At 45.0% G+C, this 9307-nt stretch overlaps 1 long non-coding RNA gene across 1 annotated transcript; it reads left to right on the plus strand.

The window, feature by feature from the left end:
• Positions 1 to 3907: 3907 nt before the first annotated feature.
• Positions 3908 to 9023, plus strand: LOC141418842 (uncharacterized). Its single transcript, XR_012443494.1, has 2 exons — positions 3908 to 4469; positions 7636 to 9023. It is a non-coding gene; the product is annotated as an uncharacterized lncRNA (long non-coding RNA).
• The last annotated feature ends 284 nt before the right edge of the window (positions 9024 to 9307 follow it).

A 9307-nucleotide genomic window follows, 5' to 3' on the forward strand; every position in this document is an offset into this window, starting at 1 on the left:
GATGGCAATCAGAGGGGACCTGCCATAGACATGTTTGTACTGCAGCCAGACCTTGCTGTCCCCAAGATAGTTTCTTGGGATTCAGTGTTAGGGTCAAAGGACAGGGAAGTTGCTGGGGAAAAGACATTAAAACAGATTCACGAGGTGGTGCAAAGAATTGACTAGCAATGAGCCTGCCTGGGAAAACTTGGGTGAATCATTTTCTAGTTTTCCAACCAAGAACGGGAAGGCCCCAGGCTCTGCAAGCAGGCATGCCAGGGCTGGTAGAGGTGAGGTAGGAAAACCCAGGGTGAAAATCCAAGGGCCAAGACCCTTCAGGTGTCATCAATTCTATGAGTGTATTTAAGACCTGGAAACTGGTCTCTCTTCATTTTAGTTTCTTAAAGCGGGAGAGGTTTTGGGGGGTACAAGAGCAGGACATTATCTGAGTAAACTACCCAGTGAAAATGTTTTCCCTTTTCTGTTCTTACTCATTTATTTAGATTTCTTCAGAAAACAACTTTCAGATTGATGCTAAGACTTCTTTATCCAGTCCTCCCCCTTCTGCCCCCCTCTGACACTTCCTCTCTCTCTTAATGACAAAGAGAGCAGCCTCCAGGCCCTGGGCCCTTGTCAGAGTTGCCCAATTAGAATTAGCAACAATGTTTTATATTCTTAGGTTTATTTTTAAAGTGACTTTCTATTTACATAAAGGATCTGGGTTTATAATTACCGTAGCAGCATAAAGTTACTGTAGCTCTTGGAAAGAAATATATCAAAAAGCAGAACGAATCCATCTAGAGAAAATCATGAAGGATCACAGTAAGGCAGGGCATGGATGTGGCAACAACCATGGATTTAATACAAAAATGACTGGCATTAGCAGGGCTGCCGGTGGCTCATGCCTGTAATCCCAGCTACTTGGGAAGCTGAGATCAGGAGAATTAAGGTTCAAGGCCATCCCTGGTAAATAGTGTGTGAGACCCCATGTCCAAAATAGCCAGACCAAAATGGACTGGAGGTGTGGCTTAAGTGGTAGAGTGTCTGCTTTGCAAATGAAAAGGCCTGAGTTCAAATCCCAGTCCTACCAAAAAAAAGTGATATTTTGGGATGTATTAGTCAAGATAAGAAATGGAAGGGTAAAGGATGGCTCGAACAGAGGGAATGGTTCCTTTTCCTGATGCGCATGAAGGTACCTATGGGTGTGTCAGCCAGTTTACTGATACTATGACAAAATAACAGAGATAATCAGCTTATAGAGAGAAAAGGTTTGTTTCAGCTTACAGTTTTAGAAGATTCAATCCATATCAGCTGGGCCTGTTCCTTTTGGCCTATAGTGGTACATCATGGTGGGAGTATGTATATACTGTTGAAGTATATACTTTGGCTAAATGGTATCTTTGGGGATGGTTTGTGGTTCAGACACATCTGTTTCCTATATTCCCACCACAGTGCAGGTATTTCTCCCTTCCTTCTTTTCCTGTTATCCTCAAAGTTCAGATCACATTATTAAAACCTATCTTCTCAAATATATGCTGAAGCTTTTTTTTTTTGGCTGTACTGGTGCTTGAACTCACAACTTTTTGCTTGCTAGGCAGGCACTTTGTCACTCAAGCCAAGCCCCAACCCCATATTGCTTTAGTGATTGTTTAGATAGGGTCTCAAGCCTTCTGCCTGGGGGGCCTCGGGCTCTGATTCTTCTACCTCCGCCTCCTGTGTAATAGATTACAGGTGTGAACCACCACAATGCTTGCCTTGTTTATTGAGATGGAATCTCGGTAACTTTTTGCCCAGGCTGGCCATAAACTGCGATCCTGCTGATATCTGCCTCTTGAGTAGATGGGATGGCAGGTGTGTGCCATGACACACCAGTGCTGAAGCATTTTCCCCGTGTCATTAAACATCAGATGCTCCTGCTTTCTTGCTCCTGCCTTCTCAGATGCAGGAGAGATTCCTGCCCCAATTGTCACCTGTCACAAATAGCAGCAGGAGACAAACTTCAGACAGGTCCATGCGGGGCTTGACCTGTCTCTCCTCGTGGCTTCTCTCACTGGGGTCTAGGTTGTTTGCCTTGGAAGGTGTGTGGATGATTCCCAAGGAGCTTTGTTTAACTGGTGATGGCCTTTGAGGGCTGGGTAAGGGGTCAAGAGACAAAAGGGCTCTTGGTAGGGTCAGAAGGGTTTGAAAGGCAAGCTGGGCTGACATCATCCATCATCCATCATCTATCATCTATCATCAATCCAACCATCTATACATTCTCCATCCATCCATCCATCCATCTATCCATCCACCCATGTACCCATCTATCCATGCATCCAACCATCATCCATCCATCCTCTCATCCATCCAACCATCCATCCACCTACTCAACGTCTGTCCATTCATTTTCTCCTTTCTCTGTATTGTCATCTATTATTCCTTCAGCTGACTTTTACAGGGGTGGAGGGTGGCTCGCTCTCTTTCCTCCTTCTCTAGGGACTGGGTAGGTAAGACCCTGGCTTTTCAGAAGCACCTTCTCTCATGGCAGAAATCACTGTATCAGAAGATAGTTAGCTCTTAGCAAGACAAGTGACAATTAGAGCTTCTGGAGGTATGTAGCCTTATGCCAGGTGAGTATCAGCAAAGTCCTCAACTCCCTGAGTGACTCAGGTAGAACAAGTTCCTGTACTTTTAACGTGAGAAGGGGCAGATGCATGTGGAACTGAGGGATGGCACCAAGATAACCCTCAACTTTCAAAATCTGTAGCTTGTTTTGCAATATCTGTTTTTAACCTTTTTTTTTTTTTTTGAGCAATGTTACTTTTAGAAGTTTGTTTGAAATATCCAACTTCAAAGAGCTTTAAACACATGAGGGTATGAATAAATGTTGGAGTGCTATTCAAGTTTTCAAATTGATAAGTTAGAAGTTTATAGACCAATAAGAAAAAAGAGTTCAAGATACAGGTTTCTTTTTTTGAGACAGGGTTTCACTATATAGCCCAGGCTAGCCTTGAACTCAATGATTCTCCTGTCTCAGCCTCCCTTTGGCTGGGATTACAGGTGTGTGCCACCATACCTGGCTAAAACACATTTTTAAATAAGTAAAATTAAACCACTGAGCAACAGGCCTAGAATGATCACACTGTGAAGGTTATGTGAGATGACAGATGTGACAAACCCGTCCTCCATGCTCAACACAACTTTCCTTTATTTTTGGCTGCAAACAGAAACTTCCAGAATGAGGGTGTGCTTTTACTCAGCCTTGCATCCCCCCAGATCTAGAGCAGTGTATAGCACTTAGCAGGCACAGGGTGATCATTTGGTGAATGAATTAATGGGTACAGGATAAAACAGCAAACCATCATTATGTTCTTTGGAGTACAGAATAAGAGATTTTCTTAGGAATTTTTGTTTCTTCACTTTGTTACATAAAATATATGAATTTCATACTGTAAAAGTTTTAAATTTTAAAATCAAAGTGAAAAAAAAAATCCCTTAAAGGCTTCAGCTGTCCCACTCTGTGGGAGGGACGGGATTACAGCCATTGAGGTGACATCTCTCTGTTTATCCAAACTGTTTTTCATGTCCAATTAGGGCAGGGGCCTCCTGGTTTTGAGCTCGCCCTGGCCCACAGGGGAAATGTCAGCCTGCAGGAGAAAACAAACAGCGGCTGTGTGTGTTCCTGCCCCAGTGCTTAGGGCCCACAAAACCCTGCGCCCCTTTCTGGGGGAGAGCCAACATTAGGGAGCTGTTGACAGTCCCTGTGTCTAACCTCTTGCACAATTCCAAGGACAGCTCAGCAGCTCAGAAAAAGGAAGAAAACAAACAAAAAGTCGGCTGAATCTGTTTGTTCTGAGGAAAGTCACAGAGGTGTTTGACAGTCAGCAAATGCCAGCTTGGCTGTTGTTTTTAATCTATAACATGGGTGGTGGGAGGAGGGGGAGGGGATAAAGGGAGATGGGGGGAGGGGCACTGCTGGGACAGGGAGCTTCCTCCAAGGGTACAGGCAAAGGAGGAGGGGAATAGGGGTTGACCTTTGAGGGACTTGATTTGGGATCCGCCCTGGGAGCTCTTTGTCTCAACCATTTGCTTATTCATGTATTCATTCATTCATCTCCTTCCTTCCTCCCTTCCTCCCTTCCTCCCTTCCTTCTTCCCTCCCTCCCTTCCTTCTTCCCTCCCTCCCTTCCTTCCTTCTTTCCTTTACTCTCTCCCCCTCTCCTTCCTTTCCCCTCCTTCCTCTCCCTCCTTCCTTCCTCTCTCCTTCTCTCTTTCTTCTTTCCTTTCTCCCTTCCTCCCTCTCCTGTCCTCCTTATTCTCTCCCCTCCCCCTCTCCTCCCTCCTTCCCTCCCTCCCTATTGCCTCCCTCCTTCCCTTCCTCTCTCCCTTTCTCTCTCCCTCCCTCTCTCCCTCCCTCCTTCCCTTCCACAGGCCAAGCCCCATCTGGGTGCAGAGGGATACAGTGGTACAGGGAGCAGTTAGAGGCCAGGCCCCATTGTTCCAGCAATGAGGTGAGTGACTTCCTCATTTTCTGAAATAAGCAATATTACATTTTTGACTCTATATCTACTTGAGATCTGCTCACTTAATGTTTGTTGATTGACTGAGTGAATGAATGGAAGCTTTTTCTGGAGGGATTGTCATTGATTGCTTATTTGTAGGTGTCTGTGCTCAGTGCTGTGGGATGTATAATTCATTCAACAAACACCCAGTGAGCTTCTACTGCTTCTTAGGCACCATGGTTGGAACTGGAGAATGGCACACACGTGATCCTTACAGGACTCTGTCTAGATGGGGTTGCAGAGGTTAAACCTAGGAACGGATAAATGCAACAATTCCCAGTTCTGATAAAAATTTAGAAAATATGAGGGGGAAATATTCAGTGTCCCAAGACGGTTTCTTAAAGGTGTGTTGTCGCTGCCCTGCACCTATCTCTTTGCATGTGTCAGCAGTCTGAAAATCAGGCCCCATGTGAATGGTGTGGAAAGGTTGCTGATGCATGGACTCGAGAGCTGGAGGAAGCCATTGCAGACCTGCGTGATCAGTTCCTCAGTGCAATAGGATAGTGCATTCTAGCCAGCTTGTGGGGAATTGCAAGGAAGAGCCCTGATATGAAATTACTTTATCATCACTCTCTCTACCGCATCCACCACCAACACTGATCTCAACACCATCATCACCACCAGAAATAGCTCCACCACCAGCAGCACCACCACCCTCACTACCACTACCACACCCCCATAATCACCATCACCATCACCATCATCACCACCCCTACCCATACCAATATCCCCACCACCACCACTGTAACCACCATCACTATCACCACCACCACCACTATCACCACCACCACCACAGTCATCATTATCACCGTCACTCAACCACTACCATTACTACCACCACTGTTTGGAAAACCACCAGTAACAGTGTCCTCACCACTACCATCAGAAGCCAGAAGCATCAGCTCCTCATTGAACACAGCCACCATGTTGTCAGGACCACTAACAATGCCACACACACCTGTATTAGTACCACCAGCATCACCAGCACCAACACTGTCATCTCATCTTGGCCAACATCACCAAAAACAATGCCAACGGTTACAGCAACCACCTACCAGGCAGCCTCACATTCTGCCTCTGCAGATAATTCTTAACCATAACCAGGCTCCTCCACACTAGGTCGTAGGGGATGAGAATGAGTGCTAAGAGGTCTCCATCCTCAAGCATCTCACCATCAAGTTCCTAAGGCTAAAGCAGGTGCTCTGATAGGGACCATCACCCACATGGAGAATCCATGCACGTCTATTTGGAGCTGGGGATAAGGGAATGTGGTCCAGCTTGACAAAGGAGGTAAACTTTGAGAAGATCAAAACCAAACTTCTACTTGACCAGAAATGGTAAACAAAAAGTTCCCACTCCATGTCTTTTGTCCGTGGTAGACATCCAAAACCCACCACAGCAGACTTTACAGCTGGCCCCAATGGTGGCCCCAGATTCTACCTCCTGCCTTACAGGAGAGGGAACCAACCTTCTTAACTGGCATATCCCCTTGGCTGGGCCATGGACATGTCTCAGAGATGGAGTTAAGTATCACTGAATGGACAGACGGAAGAATGGAGGGAAGAGAGCTCTCCAGGTGGAAAAAGGCAGAAGCCTGCAAGCAGGAAATTGCAGTGTTTCAGGAAGCTGCATAGAGGTTGTGAGGAGTGAAGGGAGTTCAGGGGATCCTTTCTTGTAGGCCACTGAATGTAACCACTGAAGGATTTTGAGAAGGAAAATAGCATGATCAGATAACCTGGAAAGAGAGAACCTAGCCATCCAGGGACAGGTAGTAAGGGACTTTAGACATGATAATAAGAGCTTATTATTTTGGTGGTACAGGGATTTGAAACCAGGGCCTCAGGCTTGCTAGACATGTGCTCTACCACTTGAACCACATCACCAATCCTTCTGTTTTTTAGTTAGCTTATATATATATATATATATATATATATATATATATATATATATTTTTTTTTTTTTTTTAAATATAGGGCCTGCCTCAGCTCATGATTGTCCTATCTTTGCCTCCTGAGTAGCTGTGATTAGCCAACGTTTTGATCATTTACTGTGTGCAGTAATAATTAAAAAAAAAATCTTCACAGCTATCCCTTGAGTCAGGAACTGTTATTATTTACATTTTACAGATAAGGAAACTGAGGCAGCAATAAAAGTATCACCCAAAGTCACAGATACAGTAACAGGAATTAATTCTGAATGGGTTAAATACCTTTCTGAATGGAACTGGAAAAACATTTGCCCCACGTCTCATAATCCTTTAACCAAATTTTATTTGCAGTTAGAACCAAAGGATTTGTTCCCTTCTTTCTGTAGCAGTAGGGGGCAAGAAACTCATTTTTTATGAGACAGGGGACAGCTGTTCTTCCCCTACCCAGCTGTCTTCTCCTGAAATAAGATAGGGCAAGAATTCAGAATTTTCAGATACCAAGGCAGGAGCCCTGCAGTGGAGATCTGAGTTTGAATCCCAGCTCATCCATCATACTCTGTCTGGGTAACCATAGCAACCAGCCTGGCCACATAGCCTCAGCTTCTCCTCTGTGAGTGGAGACTCGGTACCTCCCTGCGCAGTGCAGATGGGTGAGCGTCTGCATGCTTGCATTTTCTATGTGTTCCCATGCAGAGTCTATGTGTGTTTGGCCTTTGAATCAAGTCCCATATCCATATGAATATAGTTAGCTTAAAACTCAACTGTTCAGCAGTGATTCGGAGACCCCCCTGGGGCACTCGCTCCTCTCCTGGCCTCACCATCTTTGATTCTATCTGACACTCCGTGTCTGGTGCTAAGTAAGTTCTGACCAGCTTTTACACAGGTGAAACACACAGGGCTTCACTTAGATCCACTCTGTGTACCCCTCAATTCAATTCTGACCCTAAGTCTTTTCCCTCCTTCCTTCCCTCCCTTTTTTTTCTCCCTTCCTCTCTCCCTCCTCCTCCTTCTTCTTTCTCTCTCCCCCCCTCCTCTCTCTTCCCTTTCCCTCTCCCACTTTCTTTCACAGGATGTCTCTCTGTTCATCCCCAGGCTGACCTTGGGATTCTCCTGCCTTAGCTTTCCAAAAGCTAGGATTATAGGTTTGCTCCATGTCTAGCCATCATGCCTTTTCTTTTGATGTCACAGTGTGGGACACCTCAGAGAACCAACTCATCTCCCACAGTGTGCAACCTGAAAATGACAAGTCCCTGCTTGGAGAAGGCGTTGGTGGAGGCGGCAGGTGAACAAGTGACGAACGCTTGCCTGTGCTCTGCCAAGGAGCTGTCAGCTGGCTTGTCCCAGTTCTGCAGCCTCACATTGTCCTGCTCAATGGCAACACATTCTCACGTCTTCACTGGCTCTGTCTCCCTCCCTATCTCTCACTTGCTTCCTGGAATCACATCACCATGTGACAAGTTGGATTTATGGCTGTAGATGGAGCAGTGTAGTGGTTATAGGACAAGACTTTGGAACAAAGCAGCTTTGTCTCTGTGTTTCTCCATGGAGTTGCTTGACTTCCACCCCTCAACCTCCTTGTCTGTGACATAGATGCAGTAGCATGTAAAGTAGGAAGAACTCATGTCATCTTTTATGTAAAGCACTTGACACACATAGTTTAATACTATTAAACTAAGTGATAGTTTGATACTATCACTATTATTCCTAGTGATAGTAGAATTGCTGATATTACATGAGAACAAATATATTAACATCTCTAGTGTAGGACTCAAAATGTAGATGTGTGACCTTGGACCTGTCATTGAAAATACCATTTTTTCTTACTTTTTCTAAGAACAATAATGCCTAATCCATCCCAAGTTCTGTGGTCACACTACCAGCATATCACAAGGCACACAGCTGTAGAAATGGGAAGGACTTCTTATCCTCTGTGTCAGTGATGGCACATAGGGCCATCCAGAAAAAAAAAATCAGTGATGGCTGAAAAAAAGACCTCTCCTTTGGGAAGATGGAAATTCATCCCTCATTTCCGAAAAGTGATCTCCCTGGCTGACCACAGCGTGAGCACCTGCTGAGATGTAAATCCCCAAGACAGGAGGAAGGAAATCAGGCTCCTGCAGGCCTGAAAGGTGAACCTGGCACGATATTTCACACGTGGCTTATGCTCATTAGTGTCGATGAAAACAGGATTTGAAAGGACATGCCTCTTTCACCCTTCATCTCTGCTCAGCGGACCTTGGGTCAGAAGCTGGAGTGTCGTGAGTTGCCAAAGAATTCCTGGTATTTCCCACGATGTCATTGTGCTGAAACCTAGGATAGGTTTCTTTCTAGCTTATTCACAGAGTAGAGGCGGTCCTAAACATGAGTAACGTGTTATCCTGGTAATGAGTGCGAGGCACCTCTCCCATGTCTTGGATTGTGCAATGTACTGTAAGTGTAATGTGCGCATTAAGTTTATATAAAAGTCAAAAGTCATCAAATTATAAATCTCCTTTGATACTTAACATTGTCACTCAACACCATGTTTTTGAGATCGCTCCCTGTGACTGTATGCATATGTTAAAATATATATGTTATATTGTGTGTGTGTGTGTTTCTAACTAGTGTGCAGGGTTTCATACCACACATCCCCCACACTTTCTGTCTCATTCCCCTGGGGATGGATAGCTAGCTTGTTTCCCATTTCCTTGGACCACAACCAGCACTCTTAGAAGATGTGTGTGCATTGTTCCTGGAGGTGGATCACTGACTTCTGAGTTTCATCTTCCTTCAATCAGTATAGATTCTGCTAGAGCCATATTGAAATAAAGATACTCAAACCATGTGAGGATAACTTTCCCAAACTCCTCTCCTCTATGGA

Source organism: Castor canadensis, chromosome 18 (genome assembly GCF_047511655.1).
Source record: "Castor canadensis chromosome 18, mCasCan1.hap1v2, whole genome shotgun sequence".
NCBI classification, from domain to species: Eukaryota; Metazoa; Chordata; class Mammalia; order Rodentia; family Castoridae; genus Castor; species Castor canadensis.